Source organism: Passer montanus, unplaced genomic scaffold (genome assembly GCF_014805655.1).
Source record: "Passer montanus isolate IOZ18808 unplaced genomic scaffold, ASM1480565v1 scaffold28, whole genome shotgun sequence".
NCBI lineage: Eukaryota > Metazoa > Chordata > Aves > Passeriformes > Passeridae > Passer > Passer montanus.
In genome coordinates this window covers 3,327,688-3,348,920 of record NW_024367483.1, presented here as the reverse complement: position 1 = coordinate 3,348,920, position 21,233 = coordinate 3,327,688, and the positions used below count along the sequence as shown (strand labels likewise).

Here is a 21,233-nt window from a genome sequence, read left to right as displayed (position 1 = left end):
TAAGACCAGAATGAGTCTGACTCATAGTATTGATCTGTTATCAGATGGAAATCTTAGATTATTCAATAACAATGCAGAGAACAACAAAAGAAATCAATAAATACTCCTATCCAACTGCTGAGAGGAAAGAAAGTAGTTGATGAAGACCTTGGTAATGACATGTCTATTCCTGTACTACCCCAGAAGAGTTAAACACCACCTACTAAATCAGGCATTTTGAATCACCAGAACTAGGTACCTGGCACTGAAAATTTCTAACTTTTTGGAATTTTTTTCATAATATTGGAATAATGTATGCAGTTTATGTTGATCTTCTGTACTTCTTGGTGCAATGGGTAAGTCCTGGAGGAGAACAAGAAATCCCATAGTCTGCCATTTTTTAAAGGCTATGTAGAAGGGCGTAAATATTTTATAATAATCTCATAATTACTCACAAGTAACTACAGACCTGTGATAGGATCTCAGACCTGAACTAAATAATGAAGTGGCTAACAAAGAACACAAGGTATAAAAAGAAGGAAATATAACTAGGGGCAACCAACATGGGCTTACAGAAAATTCACCCCCACTGAACTGTGTTCCTACTTTTGTCTAAGGAAATTGCATGTACAGTTGTTAAATATAACAGAGCTGGTACAATATACTTGAGATCCTGGAAGGCAGTTTCCCTTCTATCATGTGGCACTATGATTAAAGAACTTGCTTGGCATAAAAATAAGACAGCAGTCATTAAACAGACTATAAATGACCTATCAGACTGGTTCCAAAACACAACTGAGAACTAGAAGTGATTGAGGATTTTTTTGTAGTATATTTGTACCAAGATCCTGGAGGGTGTTTGGCATCAGGATATTTTTAGTAATTAATAATCTGGAAGAAAACATCAAACATTTTACAAAAGTCACCAAGTCCTGGAGAGGGATGATGAAAAAAACTGCAGATCTAGAGCACACCTGATGGCTCAGAGGGCTGGACAAACACAGCCTGGGTTTGCTTTAGCCCTAGGAAGGGAAGGGCAGCTCCTGCCCTTCCGCAGGGAGACCAGAGCTGTAGCTGTGCTGTGGAGAACTTTGTCCCAGGAAGCAGTGGCTTCCTGCAGGGCTCTGAGCTCCTGGCAGCTGAGGAGCTGCATGAACTCCCACTGCACAGCTTGGGCTTGGCACACAGAGGCAGCGTGGACACACCTCAGTCCTGCCTGGTTTATCCTCCAGTTTTCATGGAAGCCCTCTACTGCCAAAAGCTCCTGTTACGTGTTCTCCATGACCCCTAATTCATCACATTTAAAAAATAGTGCTTATTTTCTGGTTCAAAAGCCAGCTTATTTTAATGGCTACCTGCCAGCTTGAATGAAGAAGGTGTCAAGGTACCCCCCAGAAGTGTCCTACCTCCTACTGAGCATGTGAGATTGCAGATCTACACGTGGGCTGCTGGTAAGTAATTTTAAGGGCTCAAACCTGCTCATCTCCAGTCCACCTCCCGAAACCAATTTATGATTTGTGAGGTAGCCCAGAAAGCAGAGTCACAGGTGGTGAAGTGCTGCATCATCCTGAGGATTCTTACACAGCATGAGGGTGCCAGCAGCCTCCTGTTTGGTACTGCGCCATTTCAACTGCACTGGAGCACAAACACCAGTCCTGGAGACTCTTGATGAACCTGCAAAGACTTCCGAATGACCTGGAGACAGACACTTGCATGAACAAGTGTCTTGCATCTCCCTGATGCCAAAGACCAGTCAATGATGAATCTCAGATGTCAAAGGCTGAAACCACCCAATTTTTCTGCCAACTAGTCCAGTGCTGTTGCATTCTTTGAATGTCAAAGCATGGAAAACATGGATGTCTTTGAAACATCAGTCCTGGGAAAACCAAAGTCTGCCAGAGAATTTAAGGAAAGGTTCTTTGTTTAAAGAAAGGATTCCTGAGGTTGTCTGGGTAGAAAGGTCTCATTCATGGAACAACAGAACAAAATAAACAATATAGGGTTTCTCCTAGTGCAGGGTGAAGCTGGGACTTCTAGAGGCAGCATTGAATCTACAGTGTGTCCTTAGAGAGAAGATAGAACTTCTGTAGACTGCCATGAAAGGACATCTGTGAAACTGCCAAGAGATTCTGATGATCCAGGCCCAACTCTCCCTTTTAGGCAAGGTATTTAACAGTGACAAAAGTAAAGATGGTTGGAGGCAGACCACTCATCCCCGGCCCATGGAAATCACTGCCATAGGCTGGGCCTGAGCCCTGAAGGACTGCATTTATTTATCCAAGAGGTTTCAACAGCTGAGTTTGCTACAGAGAGGGGAATGGGCTTCTTGGGAAGGATTTCCATCCGGGCAGCAAAGTCCCGGTGCAGCGAGGACAGAGTGTTCCTAATGACTCATTAACTCGGCTGTTCAGCACAGCAATAAGCCCTGGATAAGGAAAGAGCCAAGAGCAGCCCTGATTGCCAGAGATGGGTGGGGTAGAGCAGAGGTCCCTGCTTCAGCTCCTGACAAAACCTTTCACCTTTACTCCTCACAACCAGATCTCCACCTCGGTGGCACCGCGAGCACAGCCAGCTCTGGTACCACTGGGAACAAAACCAGGGAATGGCATATTTCTGGCAAAAGCCATGGAGGCCCAAAGCTGCAGGGCCTGGAGAAAGTCTCCTGGGGCGCACTGTGCGAGCAGGGCCACGCTGAACGCGCTGCGATAACATTGTGTGCCGAGGCTGGCACACGCTCCAGCTGAACTCACAGGAGGAAAACGCCTCCCACCCCGCACAGCCTCGGCAGTCACATCCACAGATCCTCGCATGCCCCACCCAGCCAGCCCTGCTGCCCTGCCGGGCTGTCCTCCGCTGCCCTGGGCCAGGGCTGGCTCACAAGTGGCCATTGTGTTTCCTAGGAAGTTCTGTCGCTGCTACAGCACGCTGTGTGCAAAGGCTCAGAGCCTCTGCTGGCACCAACTGATGCTGTCCCAGCCTCCACCTGCAGCAACACCCATCCTTCTCCTGCTCTCAGACCTCACACATTGCCCCTCTGACTCTTCCACAGGCACAGACTTGGCCTCTGACAAAGTTTAAGTCTGAGGGGAATAAGGTAATAAATAAAGCAAAACCAGGCATTATGGGAATATAGCTTTTCCACCAAAAAAAAAACAATTAGTATGTTCATTGAGATAGCAGAAGGAAAATCTCATTCTGTTTTGGCCAAGAAATACAAGAGAGTAACAAGGTTTAAAGTTTAAAATGAACCATATATAATGGGATGTAAAAGGACAGAGCCATAGATGATAGGATGTAAAAGGAATGCCTTGATTTGGCTAGAAGAGAATTAAAGCACCATTGATAAATGACAATTAGTCATCACTGACCACTTCACTGGACACTAATGGAGCTTCATTTACTTTGGGATATCAGAGCAATATTATTTTATTATCCAATAAAAAGGTGAAGCAAACACTGGTGAGTGTTTGCACAGGGCAGGGTGAAAAGGAGCAATGCCTGGGCTGAGAGGGGATGCCTTTGCCTCTTGCCCTGAGGTCCCAGTTCTCAACCCCAGAGCTGCCAACAGCCGTGAGCCAACATCTGACTGTAATGCCAGAAAGAAGTGGCATGATCATGAAGACCCACATCTTCACAAACTTGTGTCAGAAAACTTGGCAGAAATCCTTCCCATCTCTACAAGGGTCCAATTTCTGACAAGAATCCAGCCACAACTTTAAAGCCTCGTGGGAAGGATCCTCCAAAAGCCTCCCTCTGACTGTAATGCCAGAAAGAAGTGGCATGATCATCCAGACCCACATCTTCACAAACTTGCATCAGAAAACTTGGCAGAAATCTCTACAAGGGTCCAGTTTCTGACAAGAATCCAGCCATAACTTTAAAGCCTCATGGGAAGGATCCTCCAAAAGCCTCCCGGAGTTTTTCTAGTGGTTAATTACAGATGATGTTTAAAAATAGTGGATCTTCTCACATCATTTCTGGGGATTTTAAATCCAGTTTCACATTCCTGTTTTTGGGTCTTAGTGCCCCTCAGTCTGCTAGACCACAGGAAGTTTTTTCTCCTTGTAGGTACATATAGACACTGAAAATAGTTACCCTTCAGCTTTCCCTTTTCACCCCACCTCTTGAACCTCTTTTACTGGAAGGCACACTTCCAATTCTTTAACACCCTCAGGCATTGTCCCTGAAACCTCTTCCATCCAGGAATTACCAACAAAAGCACTAAACAGAGAACATGGGAAGTGACATGTTAGTGCTAAATCACACACTCAGCCCTTCCTAGAACCATTCAGTTTGAGGTTATTTACTGAAATCTGCATGGGTTCCCCCAGCTACAGCATCCTCCTGGAATTCTGCAGTCAGCCAATGAGCTGCAGCAGCCCCCACTCCTTCCTGAGACAGACTTGCCAACTGATAAATGCAGCCTGTATTCCTTATTCTTCAACATGTGACTTACAGCAGCTAATGTTATGCTTGGCTCCATCCTTCTGAGTCATCCAGACTATTGCAGTAATGTTCTTTGGGTTTGTGGTTGGGATTTCTTTTTTAATTTTTTTTTCCAGATCACTGATTTTTGAGTCATTCCTACTGATCAGTTCCTATCTTGCTGTCTTGCTCAATAGCACTGAGCCACAAATTATCAACTTTCCAACGTTTACTCCTGCTTACAACTACACATCTCCACCCATCTGGAGAGCTGATGGGTTTCCCGTAAAGTCCTAACATCTGCACTGCAAAAAAAAGCAACAAACCTCTCTAGAAGCACTGTAGCAGCACCACTTATTCCTGCCTCAGCCTACCTCGTGTAATTTGACTCTCAGAGCTTTAAGTAAAGTCAGCATTTGATGAATGTTTCTGTAGAGCCTACCACAAACAGGACCCTAATGAAGAAAGTTTTCCCCTCTCTGGCTGGGACAAAAACAAGCTTAAGCCCACTCTCAGCTCCATCCTGTGTCAGAAAAAACAGCCTCACTGCACACTGAAATACAGGATTTCCACAGGACTGGGCAACAGGGAGATGCATGACCTGCAACAGGGGAGGTGAATTAGGAGGTTAGACAGTCACAGTTTTCTTTATAATGTTGTATACCCAAACCTCTTCTCACATCATCTTTTCAGCTGTTAAATACACAAATATGGGATTACATTTCCATGCCTGGTTGCCTCAGGGGCAGTATACAAATTACAAATAAGCAAATATATGGATTCCTTGACTTCCAAGGGATTTTTTGAGATTAACTACTTAACCCCTAATTACACCAACACTAGCTGGCTAATGAATAAGGTGAGACAACACCCTTGGCTGGTAAAATTCACAATGGAAAAAAAGGAATTTCGTCCCATGCAGGAAAAAGGCTCATGGATCTGGCAGTCTTACTGTACAGATTTCCCATCTGAGAAAAAGGAATATCTGAAGTTTCACATTTTACTGTAGGATCACTGTACAAGAAGGTATGAAATCACATGGTTTTGCTCTGTGCAAACAAAGGGTCCAGGTGAAACAGGTCCTACCTGGACAGACACTTTTCCCCCCTCTGTCATAGCTGATGAGTGTGAGAACAACCTACCTCCTAGAAGATTTTAGTTTAGCTGTAAGGGACACTTGTGTTCCTGCATCATCCAAGTGGTTTGCATTTCAGTAGCCTTCACTTCAGTCCCCTGACTAGGACCAGGCAAAACAGAGCAATGCCTTACAAATAATTCCAAAGCACCAACACCCTGCAAACTCTGCACCCCAAGGAATGGCTGTGGCCTGTGGTGGCAGACCCATGGAGATTTTTTATGCCAAAAGCCTACATGCCAAGAACAGCTTCACAGACTCAAGCTGCAGCACCACTGTCTTCAAGCTAGCAAGAGGAGTAAGGATAAACACAGCATCCATGACTACTGCATGTGGCACTTGCCCTGTGATCCACAGAGTAAAATACCAAATGCATTCCCTTGCTCATATCAACCTTCTCATTACTTTGGGGAATACAGGCTTACTCAGAAATCTGATACAGAGGAGCCAGACCATGCCAGAGCCACAGCACCTCCCCCCAGATGAATTCAGGATTGTTATATAGGTGATAAATTCTACTCTCATTGAGAGAGCAGCAGGACTTGGGGACCCATCATTTGTGTACTTGCCCCCACAGAGGCCCTTAGCCTAGCTAGCTGAAAAAATACAGTGTTTATGGAATGTATTTAATGGCTGAGCCACTTCTCCATTGTGCAAAACAATGTTAATAGTTCTCCCACCTTTGTCTAATTATTTTCTTCTTTCCTGCTTTCTTTTTGCTTTGACTCCTTCCCCTTTATGTGTCTGTCTGCTCCAGCTTGATGGGACTTTGCTTTCCTCTTTGGCCCATGACTCTGTCTTCAATACCATCTTCTTGGATGATCTACACCAGTAGCACTGGGCACTTCTGTCCCCACAAGTGATGTGCTTCATCCTCCCCACAAAAGCATATTTCAGTAGTATTAGACCTGTTCAGAAAAGCTGACAGCTCCTGAGCCCTTATTGTTTCACACAGGAAGAGCCTGTTTATAGCCTGGGGCTTGCAAGGAATTTGAAATGCCTTCTTCCTCTTGGAGGGGAAGCAGCTGAAGAGAGCAGGAATCCTGCGTCCCCTCACAAATATCTTGGCATTCCAGATATCAGCCTTACCTTTAGATCCTCCAGCCCAGTAAATATGCTATCACATATCCCAGCATTATCCAGCCTATGCAATCTGATAGGCCACCTATACTGAAGGGGGTGATTAACATCTAAGAAGGGATGGGAGGTGACCTTCCACACAGCCATGATATATTTTTGGGAAGGGCAAGGCAAAGCCAGAAGGTCTTACTAAACTCTTTGATCATTTAAGTTTCTGGTTACCAAATAACCACCAGTATCCTTTCCACAAACACATTTATTCTTAGCTGCATGAATTCTCATCCCCACTTCTGCAACCTTAGTGTCTACTCCCCAGCCATATCTTTCCTCTCAGCTACCCCATCATCACCTCAGCAGCTCCAGTAACCCATTCCCCAAATGCTCTCCTTTTCCTGGCTGAAAACATACCATGCATCTTGCTTGCTGCACCCTTCTCTCACCTTCTACAACATCCCAGTCACTTGACATGAGCAGCCAGCAGGACACACTTTGAAAACTTCCACTTCTAAGACTCCCACACAAAGAAAGTAAGAGAATCTGCTTAATTCATGGAGTTCTCATAGCTTCTCTCGTTCCCCTGACAGTTGTACAGCTGTTACATCTGCTGCTGCTAACTAGACTCGTTTTCAGCAAAGCACAGCAGGAGCTAAAGAAACCTAATTCTGGCAGCATTATAACACCAGAAACACTCCCCCACTTTCATTAACTTCATGCTCTGCTTTTTATTTTCTCTAGTCCCTTTTTTCTTCTCCTCCTCCCTTTTTTGCTGGCACGGTGCACTTTTTCACCAGGTCAGCAGCAAACAGGAGCAGCTCAGCTGGCAGCTCACACCCCCTCACTGCTGCACAAAGAGCAGAGGTGGCTGGCACTGGGTGCCTCAGAAAATACCAGCACCTTTGGGGGATGCCACATCAGATATCCATGGGAAAAGAGTTGTTGAGGGCATGGTTTCATAAGGACATGGATATCACACACCTACCTTTAGCACGTGTATCCATCTGAAAGTTGGACGCACCACCTTGCTGTCTTTCCTGCTCTGTGTACAAGATGGGTGCTGTAAAGCACTCAAGAAAAAAAAGTGATAAAATTATAGTAAGTCAGGCTGGTGGTGATTTGGCCCCATAGGTCAGTAATTAGGTCACACTTCACAAAATATGGGAAAAAAGAAGAAAAAAAATCAAGATCAACACTTTCTCCATTTGACCTCGAGTGCCTTGGACAAAAGGCTCCGCCCTTCAGGCTGGAGCACATTTTAGAATGAAATTGACTCAGATCTGAAGTGGAAGCTCCTTAAAATGTCAAAGAACAACCTGTATGAGATCTAGCCCTGACAGAGGGATCCCAGTGGAGAGAAGCAAGACCTAGATGCCATCCTCAGGCTGTTACAAAATACAGACTTTGAGGGCATTGCTGACAGAGACCAGAGACAAGGGGACATCGATGGGATGGGAATCCGAGTATTGCTCTCAAAGGGCTAACAGTGGGTGCCAGGTAGCACACTGGCAACAAACATCTTCTATTCCCTTGCCCAACTCTCAGCTGGGCAGACAATCAGTATCCATGACAAGGCAGATTAGTTATTCACTGTTTCCAAGGTGTTGTGGTCTCAACCCTGCCTAGTATAAACAGAGTCAAAAAATTAAAAATTACCAACAATATTGACATGCAGTATAATAAATTTTGAAGGCTTGGAAAAAAGGCATAGAGGCATTTTCAATCAAACACTATAGACCAAAAGTCAGGTTTCAGAGGAGAAAATTACGAGATTTCATAGGTTCATGTGCAAGGCAGGACTTAGGCACAGTACCAGGCGTGAGGATCTGAGTGTCACTGTCAGGGAGGAGAGTGGAAGTGCTGGGGGTGCTGAAGAGTGGTGCTCTTGGGAAAAGGCCCAGGTTTCCCACACAGAGTTCCAGATGTTGGTGGGGGATGACAGAAGATGATGGAGAAATGGTGAGGCTCTGAAATAGAGCTAGCACAAGATGTTGGGCAGAAACAAAAGAAAGCAGAAGAGGAGAACACTTCAAAAGTACAGAAAATATCAAAGTTGGTGGGGAAAAAAGTGAGAGACTCCTAAAGGTGACTGGGACAACAGTAGATATTCCTGTGAGAAGAGCTTTGGGACTGCGATTTTGAAAATAAACTTTGAGGTATCCCTGCAAGTATTGGAGAATAAGAACTTGGCAAAGCTCATGTCAATACAGGGAATATGGAAGGAGTTTGCTCCATTCTGCAAGTTTGCAGCATGTGGAAGTGATTACAGGGATGATTCCAAGAGCAATGCTATATAAGAGATCTGGGTTAATAACATTCAATAATAACATAGTACAGAGTAGAGCTGTAGCCAAAGAAGAAAAAAAAATATATGCCAAGAGCTGCATAAGCCTATTTTCTGAATAAGACATAAAAGAAGGACAGCAAGTCAAATTGAAACCTTTCATTGATTTCTCTGCAAGTTTCTGTTGTTAACTATAATTCCTTTCTCTAAAGCAGTCCCTTGTTTCACCTTTAATCGCTTAAAATATTTGGACCAGTAAAGGTGAAATCAAAACTTCAACCACAAAAAAAAGTAAAGGAGTTTGACTCCATATTCTGTGGTAAAAAGTTTAGAGGTTTTTTCTCAGCAAGGAACTCTGGCATCATGGATTTTCTCTCCAGTTCAGGAATGACACTAAGTTTAAAACCCTTTAATTTTTTTAACCAAAAAAAAATAAAACAAAGGAAAAGGACTTCTAAATTTCACACTCAGAAGGAAAATTATTCTTTCCAGCCAGTCAGGTTTCATTGTTCTCCTGTAGTGGCAAAATACTGTTCACCAGTTTGGCAGCAGTTACAGGTTTCAGAAATTACATACCTGCTCAGTAGATGCTGAGGGTTTTATATTCAGAGAGCCTCAGTTCAACCATCAAGAGGACTCTCCCAAGGGTATCACTGCAAGCTGCTCAACTGTTTTAAAAAAGAATTAATTAATTAAAGCTACCTTTAAATTGCTGTGCACCCACAGGTGGGCCTAGAGGTAAGGTAGCAGTAACATGGGAAAATGATAGCCCTTTTTAGTGATAACTAAAAAAGTACCAGAACTACTTAGGTGCTTAATACCCCAAGAGGGAGAAATGTTATTACTGGAAAAGAAAGAAAAGAAAAAAAACAAAACAAAAAAACCCTGGGCATTCCTTCCCAACTCTATTGTTTATAGCTCTGAGAACTAACATCCTGCAATCACTTCACATGGCTAACACTTCCAACTCTGCCAGGTATGGGAAAACCCCAGCGAGCCCAACTTCTGCAATCCCCTCTTCTGCCCCAAAATTCCCTTGCTGCTGCGCCCATCCCATGGCACACACCTTGAAGACCATCCCGCCCTCGCCTTGTCCCAGGTTTTGAGCGTTCCTTTGTTACCTTGCTGTGCCCTGGAGCCCCGGGCTGGTCTCTGGCAGCTCAGCTCCCATGCTCTGCAGGGTTTTCTGCAGGGCTGCTCACAGATGGCCGCGGCATTTTATCGGCGCCGCGCGAGGTGAGCACGGACACGATAAGGAAGCGCTAAAAGTCAACGAGGTGCCACTGACAAGGACTGGAGCTGGGCTCTCCCTTCCCCACGGCCCATGTGTGTGGTGACACTGAGCAGCCCAGGCTCCTTCTCACCAGCTGCTGCCTTGGAAGGAGGCACCTTTCGCCCTCTCCTCTCGGTGTGCAGCCTCCTGTCCGTCCGTCCATCCATCCCATCTCCATGGGAAGCTGTCACAACACCAGCCCTGCAGCGAACAAATATTTTCTTATGGAACGCCCAAGGGTTCCTCAGTAAGCATTTAAGAGGTTTTTCCTTGCTCAAACACGTGTCTCCTGGTTGCTTCATGCCTGCCCACCATTCCCTCGCAGGGAGGAAAGATTTGCTGCCTGAAGTGACTTCTTTCCCAGGCAAGCACTCCCGTATGCCTGCAGCAGAGCCCCCAGCAGCATGCCTGGCATACACCCCACAGAGATTAGCCCCCTGCTCAGGCAAGCCCCAAGGCCTGGGAAACCTGCTGTGACTAGCAGCTTGATTAGGACTTGAGTCTTTTTCCACCAGATTTTCAGGGGAAGGTGAACAAGCTCATGAGAAATTTATTTCTGTTGTGCACCCATGGTCCCTGAGCTGAGCCCCACAAAAGAACAGGAGTTTAACCAGCTCACAGGGCAATATATGCTGTTAGAGCAAAAAGATCCTGGACCCATCCTTGCCACAGTGACCATTAACTCCAAATGGCAAGAGCAGAGACAACCCAACTGGCCACAGACTGATTGGAGTGTTTCAAAACAGCCTGAAACTCAGGAATCTGGACCCAAACGTGTACCAAGGACATCCCCTCTACCTGAGCTGACACAGGTGGGGCCCAATGGCTCCAGCAACACTACTCTGGAGAGCAACCAACTCACCACAGCACTGCTACCAGGCAGAGACACACAGCAAACCCCCACAACTCTGCAAGAAGCTAAAAAACTCCCTTGTATTCCCACGGGGTGGGTGTGGTTGGCTCAGCTGCTCCCTTCCTCAGCTGGTGCCAGTGAAGCCCTTATGAGCAGCCTCAGCAGAGACAGCCAGGTCTGAAAAGAAATGTCCAGTTCACCTGCAGGGAGTCCCCCCCTGTGCAAGGCTGAGCTGCACTGAGCATTTAACCAGCTCAGCTGTGAGACGCCTGAATTTGCATTCATAGAGAGAAGAGAGAGTCACTTTTTCTTGGTGTGTCCTTTTTGGAAAACACCTCCTGAGATACCCATGCTTTCTGTTTCTTAGTTATCAAAAAACTATGGGCAAAAAGAGTCTCTCCCTACTCTCTGAGATCCAATACATCTCACCAATGGACCTCACAGGCAGTAGCAGGACAGACAGACCCTCCTGCTCTCTCCCAGGACAGCAGGCACGTAGGGTTTAGGGTGAGAGCTTGCTGTTGGGCCAGGCCAGCCCTCCCCATGCCATACCATGCTTGTGTTGGCAGGCTCTACTTCCCGTGCTGTGAAAAACACATCCAAGGCTCCCAGGAGACTTAAACACGCAGGGATATCACTAAAGGGAGAAGTTTCTTTCCCAGAAGAAACAGATTTCCTATGGGGGAGCTCTGTCACACACTGAGATGTGGATGCTGAGCTGTTTATATTTGCACTGGGGGAAGAGGCTGTGACAGTGTCTGTAACATGTTTTGCTGTAGGGATATCTACTACGTGCAGGAAAGGCCCTGCTCAAACACCTTGTAGATGCTATTTCAGCTTAATTTGAAATAATTTCACCATTGACTGTAATTTCTGTTTCTCCCTCCACTTGTACTCCTCTCTCTGGTTCCTGACAAGCATCCTTAGCTCCTGACTCCTCCATGCTGTCAGTCCTTGAGTGTTTTAGCCCAGAGCCTGGCAAGCTCCTCGTGGACTCCATGGACAGTGGCTGAAGGTCTGCTCCCAGCCCCAGACAGGAGCAGCAAGTTTGCCAGTCTGGCAGGCTTCCCCCCAGCATTTTCACAAGCACTTGCTTACCTTGTTTGAGCTTCAGGGAGTTCAGTTTGGGGTGAAGGGTAGGTCAGCTCTTATCTCACATCTACACGTGCAAACGTAACCCTTCCCGGTTCCCTTTGCAGCTCCAACAGTTCCTGCCCGGCGGCACAGCCAGGACCACGCTCTCCCCCTCTGCTGAGGCCTTTCAGTGGCAGGCAAGCACGGCCAAAGAGCCACAAAGATGTCCTAGGGACCCCCCAGCCCTGGGGAAAATCCTGGAGGTCTCTCAGCTTTCTCCTTCACAGCCTTTGGTGCAGGTGAAGGAGCAGAGCCACTGTTTCTCCTGCCTCACTCCAGGATGGTGAGAGAAGCTCTGGGATGATGCTCAGGGATGACAGGAGCTGGGTGAAACCCCCAAAGAGGATCCTGCAAGGTCCTATGAGATTTCAAAAAGCCTTGCTGGCCCCCTTCTCCTTCTAGAAAATGTTTTTAGTACATCTGAGGTGGATTCAAGGGCTTGAGCTACTGGATCTTGCAGTTTGTTTAAGCAAATATCACTTCTGTCAATTTTCCAAATGTCTGTTCACACACAGACTGTCTTAGCATCCTGCCAGGGCTCTAAACATTCATCTGTGGAGAAATTTTCTGGAAACCTGTGCCTGCATCCCTGTCTTGCCTTCCAACCATTTAACAACCAAATACATAAATATGAGCCCACATGGAAATGTAGGTGTGAAAGAGTGCATTATCTAAAGCCTTGCAGGTGTGTGTGACTCAGGGTGCCCTGCTCAGACCACAGTCACCTTGTCCTGACCACAGCACATCAGCTCCAAGCCCAAACTAGCAAATCATACCCATATTCCTCACTTCTGGATCCACCACAGGACAAAGGCAGCAAAACTGAGTGGGGGTGGTGTGGGAAGGGAATGGTGGAGCAGGCAGAGACATGCGGTCCTGTGTGTTTTCTTTCCTTAAAGATAAAACTCTACCCCAGTCAAATGAGAAATCAGGAACAATGTAGGAATTTTAAAGAGGCCCGAGCTGCCACCTGACTCAGCGTCTGGGCAGGATATTGATTAGCAAGGCCATTCTTTATTCCTCTGCTATTGTTTGAGACTGGCCTCCCCCATGACAGCAACAGGCGTGGGAACACAGCAGCTTTGGTGTTAAAAAGTGCTTTTATCACTGAGCGGAGGACAGGGGGCTCTGGGAACCAGAGATGGTTGTGTCTGATAGTCAAGGGAATGCATTCACACCGAGAACCTTATTCTGGGATCTCTGAGGTCCTGGGGCACACCAGCACCGTGCAGCACATCCCCCATCCACCATTTCTACGGAACCTGTGTTCAGGTTCTGGTGAGTTCAGAGAGCTGCAGGAAGAAAGCACCTGTGCCTGCTAAAAATTCTTGGATTTCTCCTCGAGGTGCAGTAGCTGCTGTGATGGCTGTTCATACCAGACCTTGTTTTTAAAGCAGCCAGGTTGAGTTCTGGAACTTGTGTGGCACAGCACAGAGAACAAGCTCACCACCAATGTCCTTATCCCTCCTCCTGAACAGGTTCCTTGCCATTTTTTTGCAGGTATTTCTTTTCAGGATGGGCTCCAGCCTGCAGTAGCTACCACAATGATGTCAGTAGGTGAGGGCATCTCCTCCTGGTTCAACAGACCAAACAACTGTGGGGTGTTACACATCACTGCCACTTCAATTACCCAGCTGCCTGCAGCCAACCAACAAGCCAACACAAGTCCTGACCAAGTGAACTGACAGACACACAGCTTCCTGGGAGCTCCAGGCAGGAAAAAAAAAGAAAATCTTTTGTTTCTTGTAATTCTCAGTACATTAAAAAGCTCAGTTCAGTACTTGAGCACTTCTGATTTGGCTGAGTAGAGGACAAGCAGTGATCAAGAACCAGGTTTTCAGCCAGCCAAAATATTTCTGGCTGTCCACAGAGCCATACAGTTGGCTCCTGATTTTATATTCTTTGTAGGTTTGTTCTTCATTTGCAAAAAAACCTCACCTATAACCACCTTATATATACACATTGTGGCCCTTATTTTCACCCTTAAGATAAAATTAAAAAATGGAAGTCCTTCAGGTGCTGCCTGGACAAACATCAATATACAAATTCATTTCACAGACACCTCAACTGAAATAGCACAGTGCACTAGGGAGTGGACCTCCAGACAGAGCATGTGCTCTCTGCAGACACAAGATATTTATTCCAGCATCTAGAAATGCTCTGCAACATTGTCATGCAAGAATGCACAGTTTGGTGATAGTGTGACTGCACCAACTTTTTCTGCAGGCTTTCATGCTCCAGTTTCTTTCTTTCCACAAATTTTTCACCTTCCCAAAGTTGAAAAGCAGTCAGGAATCAGCCAAGATTCTCCTCCAATCTGTGACAAGTGGACAACCAAGCTAAACTTAGATGTTTAATAGCTGATGGCTTCCCTTCTACAAAAAGCAGACTTAGTGCATAAATTCTGTTTTTCAAAGCTGGTGGATGTGTTGTCTCAGGACTGACTGCCTCCCTGCCAGCTTGTACTCAGTGCCCAGCACAGATCAGGCCATGCACAGCTTGGGAATTCTGGGGCCCAGAGCTTGGCTCACTCTGCTCATGGATGTACCACAGACACAAAAGGCTGGAGCCACTTGGATCTGCAAAAGCCAACCCTACTCCAGCACTGACCTGCACATCCGTCCAGAGCTACACAAAGTAGCCACTGCATCAGCTCATCAGCTTAGCAGAAGTGTTGATTATGTTCTTATCCACTTATTTAGGCAGCCAGGAGTGGAGGAATCCATCACCTTATCCACTACCAAAAAGCAGTCCAATACATGCAGCACGTTGCAGTTTAAGGGATTTAATGTTCCCTCTCTCCCTGAGCTCAGTGGCATGGTCATACCTTCTTTGTTTACTTTGTGACATTCCTCTTCTTGCAAACCCAGTGTGCTCTCAGACAGTGAAGGTCCATCCAAAACTCACAAACTAAAGGGACCAAGGCACAGGTTCCAGTCTGCTCCCACTGTCATCAGTACTGTTGAACAGTCAGCGTGTTCCCTGACCATTTATTCACAGTTCAGTGATGCTCTCCCAGGATGATTCAGGAGCTTGGCTTGATGAATAACAGCTCCCACAAGACAGCATGGACAGAAACACCCAGCATGGGGTCTGAGGGAGGAAGGGAGGCAGAGGAAAGCCAAATGGACATAAGCTGTGCCACATCAGTTGTTCTCAAGATGAGCAGAGCAGTCTCTCATCAATATTAAGACATTGTCTTTCCACCTCCAGCAATAAGCCCCATGTTTGGGCAGTCGTGCCTCTCTTGTCATGGAACTGCTCACAAGAATGCTTCCCAGAACCTTTTCTGTGAGGAGTTAAGGTTATCCTGGAGCCTGGAGTACTTAAAGATCATCACACTTCCTCTGCCAGTGCAGCAGCTCATATTCCTGCCAGGGGTTTCCACTGCTGCCTCACTGCTTTGTCTCCTGGCCATTTTAGATTACTCCATCACAGGAGTCCAGGCTACAGCTCCCCCAGGACTCATGCCATGATGTCTCAGAGCAGGAGAGGATGGCTCTTTGGGACAGCCTCAGAAACCCCCTGGCACGTGAAAAGAAAGATGTCAATCTATGAGACACTTCAGCAATTGCTCCCTAAATGGAACGGGAACTCGGAGGCAGGAATAGTCCCTGTGGAACCCGGGGACAAAGCATCCTCTGCCAAAGGAGCCTCAGCTACAGAACAATGCTCCAGGGAAAGCAAACAAATCCAGAATGTCTGTATCCGCTTTTCAGGACTCCTTCTTACTGAGAAAAGCCAACCATGAATAAAAGTTGATATAATTATTTCTAACCAGGAAAACCCAAGCAACCAAAACAAAAAAAGGCCACTCTGACAGATATGCACCTCAAAAAGTAAATAAAATATGTGTTAAAACATTAGAGAAAAGAGACATCCTCAATGAGCAATCTAACCCCCAAATAAGAAATGTTATTGATGCTGTGGGACATATGTGCCTATGTATAGCACAGACACATACATGGGTAGGTAGATACATTTGCACTGGTTACGATTTTGGCCACGTTCTTGTTCCTTTTCAGGTGACTACCGTATATTTTAAACAATATCTGTGCTCTGGGATATGTCCCTTCATTATTTTTTTTCTGTGTTAGACTAGCAAACTACTTCATTAATTTCCTTCTTTTTACTTATTCATGATCTGTAGCAAAGCTTCCTTCTCAAACCAAGGCCACTTGGTCCCCTTAACAGCCTGATCTGAAGATTATTTTTTTTTTAAATAACACCATTTCTCCTTTTACTACTTTTCTTGAAATGCTGAAGAAATTCTGTACATTGATATAATTTACCTGTATAGCCCTGCATTGACCTTGACCTGCTGCTGACCATCTGCTCCCAACAATTTACAATCACAGCATCATTCAGGTGGGAAGGGACATCAAGAGACTTGAACTTTTTGTTCTTTAATTTTATCAGCTGAGACCAGCCTTCCTTTTTGACACCAGTTCTTCCAGCAGCCCATCTTTCTTTCCAGACAGACTAGGAGTCTAGCCTGGATGGTGGCAGAGCTCAGGAGGGGTATATCTCAGAGGACAACTTGTTATCAGATAGAGCTGCTTGGAGGCTGCTCTGGGTAGTACAAGAAGCCTCAAACAGGTCCAGAACTCTGAGGGCTTTAAGATGGCTTAAGGTAAAGAAGTGATGGGTCTTCTCTGCTGTGTCTCCATTCTCCTTCACTGCACCTGACAGCCCAGACCAGAATTAATTTCTCCATGCCATCCACACTGACCATGCCCCCACAGTCACCACAGTTCTGCCGCAACACCTGGAAATGCTGCAGGGCATTTCTGACCATCACCAGCTGGGTTCAGCCACTTGGACAGGAGGTAACAGCAGAAGACTAAAGGAAGCAGAAGGCCCAGAAATTTCCATCTTTGCAGAACTCTGACCATTACCAAGGCCAGATAATATTAATGTTGGCATCACATTAAGCTTCTTCATCTCCAGAATCTTTTTTTTTCATAGCTGAACCATGTCACAGCTCTGTTGTGCTTGGAAACCAAATGTGAGTTCCCATGAGGCCAGCACAGAGCAGATTGTCTGCACAAAGCAGGCCAGACACCAGTCCACAGATCACCACTGACCTCGGCATGGATCCTCTAAGGCTGGTCTGTTTGCTTACACAGCTGCAGGCTCCTAGTTCACATCACTTTGGTAGCTGACAGATAATTTTGTGCCATTCCTGTGCTGAAGTTTTCACATGGCCCCACTTTTCAGGGTGGAGAATGATTCTTTTTAACTATATTTAACTATACTACTTATCAAAGTATCTTTTTTAATGCAAGAATGATCAGTGTTCTCAGAGGAGGAGGAGAAATTGAAAGGATTTCTCAGGTGGAAGGAAAAGTTGTGTGACCTGGATTAGAAAGAATTTGACTGGAAAACTGGCTTGGATTTGTCCAGACCTACCAGAAGAGCTTCTCTCAGAAGTATTTGGGAGAGGGTTGTAGGAGTTCTGGAGAAAGCACCTCTTGGGGCCAGCATGGACGGCCACAGGAGCTTCAGAAGAAACACTGAAGTCAGGTTTAGATTCGCCCTAGGTTGTGGTACTCCGAGAGTTCTCCAGCTCTTAGGAATCTGATGGCATTAAGGCATCAGCCTCTACTCTCAAGGCAGCATTTCTCATGTTTTCCAAACAATTTGGGAACTGCAAATCGGTGCAGATTTGTCAGCTCAGTAATTGTGGTGTTGCCTCAGCATTTTTCTATCAGGATTCTTCAAAGCCTTTTAGATTCTCTCGCCAAATGCAGCCATCCAACCTCCTCCAAGAAATCCCAGACCTTACTGATTATTACCAATAAAGTTATTGATGTTGGAAATGCTGATACAGGAAGATGAGGCTATTTAGGAACGTTTTACCAGATGCTGGTTGAGCGATACTGCATCATTTCATGCAGCACATCACAAAACCTCTTTCTTCCCTGCTGTGTTAAATTGTTACTTTCCCTGAGGGAGAAACATGGCTCTTCACAAATCTGGCCTGAGAGGAAAGTGGGGGAAGAGTGTGGGAATAGCAGACAACATCAAGGATTCCCATTTCCTTATTCTCTGCTTCTTGTGAGCAGTCTTGCTTTTAACCACTGCCACTCCTTTTCTGAAGAGCTCTTTCAGTGGCCACATCCTGTGCTGTCTCTGCTTTGGTGACAGCACTCCTAAATACTGACAGCACTGTCAGAAAAATCAGTCTTGGGTTCCTCTTGGGCTGAAAGAACCAATTTACTGCTCCCCTTCAACAGGCATAGGATAATTACAGGAAGTCCCTATGCCACATCACATGGGTATCACATGCAAAAACCATATATCCTACTAATGTGCACTGCTTAGGCATCTCTGTTTCTCATACACAGAAAGATGAAACTGAACACCTCCAACCAGGAAAAAAAATTACTTATTATTTTGATAGCTATTTTTTCATATCCCAATTGAACCTGAGGGGTAGTTTTTAAGGAAAATAAATTTCACATTTCTCACCAAGAAGCCAAACAGAACTGCAAGATTCAGAACAAAACCAAGGAATTTATAGGTACTTCAGCTTGTTTCAATCAAGTTTAAATATTTCTTCCTTTTCCACCATTTCAAGGAAAGCAATAAACATCAGCAAGCAAACACAATCCTGTCTGACATCACTCACTGGTCAGATTTTATCCCCAGGTTTCTGCATTCACTCATACAGGGGTTTTTCCACAGTGCAAGCCCATTTTAACAACATCTGTCAATCACCAAATCAGAGAGATAAAAGACATTCACCCACAAATGAAACATTTCTGTACAGGTAGCAAGTTTTCTCTTAGGTGTCCTGTGGTCATACTTCATCTTTTACTTCACTGAGCATTAAAAACAAGAAGCTCCAGCATGCAGAGGACTCTGTGAGAATGCAGTGCCTGGATTTATATGGAGCAGGGCATCACACTATCTATAAGCACCAAGAGAGAATTCAAATTCAATTAAATGGAAATCTAAGTGGGGAAAGCCCAGTGTTAGGCCACTTGCAGGACTCCAGTCCTCAGGGAACTCCCTAGCCTGCTCCTCATTCTTTGTAGCTTTAAACATGAGCTTGTGGCCACCTGGGGAGCCAGCAGGGCTCCCAGTGTGGCTGTGGGGAGAAGGCAGGATACCACTTCCCTGGCTTTGTGCTGCAGGTGACTCATGGACACACCTGTTTCCTCTGCAGCCTCTCACCTCTCTGGGCAGGGGGGCTGGCAGACAGGGTTTTACCAGGAAACCCAGGTGTCCAGAAAAACAATTCAGGAGATCTGAATTGACCAAATCCTTCACCCTTCCAGAGAGCAAAACTGGCTACAAATCTTTTCCAAGCTTGCCTGTGATAAATCCTCAGGACACCACATGCCTGATGCATGCCTGTGAGAGGATTTGCCTTTCTGCAGCCACACAGAAGTGCAGCATGAAGGAGCAGGGCTGCCTGCTTCTCTCTCAGGGCTCCTGGCACACTTGGGAAAGGAAAGCCCCTTCAAAGGCATTTTCCCTGCCCCACATCACTGCTGGGCTTGTGAGCTCTTGTACACACACAGATGCTTGGTCTTCTAGTATAAAATGCACCCTTCTAACCTGCTTGGGCCAGCAGTGTCCTCCTGCCCCTTCCCCCTTCCCCACCATTTGCTGTGATTTACTTTACAGAAGGCTTCAGAATCCAGCCAACACACATCACAAAATTGGTGGGAAGAATCATGATTCGTGATTTTTTTCAATTAATCAAGTTCTTAATTTTACCCAGGAGGTCATGCCTTGAGATTCTTTCAGACCATCACAAAAGAGAACAAGCTGGCTGGGAGCAAAAAGCACCATCTGAGAATCCTCCCATAGCTCAGCCTGTTTACTTTTCAGTTTCACTCACCATCATCCAAGCACATGTCTCTTTTCCCTCAAATCCTTTCAGCTGTTTGTTCCTCTGAAGCTGACTTCCAGGGAAAGCTCTAGAGATCCTTGCCTTCAGAGCAGATTCAAGTCCTGATTTCTCTTCCCTCTGTGGACAAAGAATAGAGAAGGCTGAGATCCTTCTACCCACAGCTTGCTTTAGGAAGAGACAAATGCCTGTGATTCTTTTCCTAAAGCCTCAAGATTTAGAGCTGGGATCTTGCAACAGCACAACCCCAGGATGGGAGAGGACATCCCAGGAACTTGGTGCCAGCATTGGCACCCCATGGCTGCGAGTCACAGCCTTCTGGGGTGAGAAATCCCCCAGCAGCCATGTGTCCAGCAGGCTAGGAGCTGCTGCCATTCCAGAAGATTCCGAGAAACCATATTGGGTCCTGAAAGAAAAAAAACCCCAGGAGTTTCCACAATCTACAGCATTTTCCAGTCTATGACATTTGTACACAGAGGGACCTTACCCACAGAGCTGGCCCCAAGCTGTAACTATATCAAGTCACTCACATGACCAAGACTTTGCAGGATCTCAGCCTCAGGGGCTACCAAGAGCCCAGCAGGCCTGAGAGACTGACAAAAAGGCTCTCACAGCTCACACTCAGGATCAAGACACTACTTACTAGAACAAAGCACAGATTAAGTGAGACCAGCCCAGATGAGACAGACCCCAAATAAGTGCAAATAAAGTATTTTTCTGCTGGCAGAACACCATCATGGGATTTGCACGTGGCATCTCTTCCTGCAGAGGCTATGGAGAAGTGTATCCACTATCTGCTGTCTGCCTTGGAATTCCCCAAGGAAAGCTGGCCTGGCTGGCAGTGTAGGGTGCCTAACTTCCAGACTATTAAATTACACTGCAATCAATGCAACTCAAGAATGTACTTAATTTTAAATAAACACTACAGACCGTGATGAACTAGGATGCTGCATTGCTCAGTGCACTTCTTTGGCTGATTTGTTCACCAAAGCAATACCTCAGAGGGACAGAAATCACAGAAACCTTCTAAAAGCTGCAAGGATACCTTAAATAAAGGGAAGATGTTGCATTTAGATTAAAATTACCAAGTTTTTAAGACCCAGTTTCTTAGGCCCTTACAGAGATAATGCACTCAATTTGACTCTTTTATGAACACCTAACATGGATAAATTAAAAGGAACATATAAACCAAGATCTTCTATCACTTGCCAA

General features: G+C 45.7%; 1 protein-coding gene across 3 annotated transcripts in view; it reads right to left on the bottom strand.

Annotated features, from left to right (window-relative positions):
* GJA8 (gap junction protein alpha 8) overlaps nucleotides 1-20,135 on the bottom strand; it is a 35,550-nt gene extending 15,415 nt beyond the window's left edge. The window contains exons 1-3 of one of the 3 annotated variants that reach the window (XM_039713289.1): nucleotides 10,019-10,145; nucleotides 9,474-9,565; nucleotides 6,220-6,447 (exon numbers count right to left, since the gene is read on the bottom strand). The gene's annotated coding sequence lies outside the window, so the exon portion shown is untranslated. Of the gene's footprint in view, nucleotides 1-6,219; nucleotides 6,448-9,473; nucleotides 9,566-10,018; nucleotides 10,146-20,012 lie in introns of those variants that run through there. The other 2 variants (XM_039713288.1, XM_039713291.1) reach the window with 2 other exon arrangements.
* Between the last annotated feature and the right edge of the window lie 1,098 nt (nucleotides 20,136-21,233).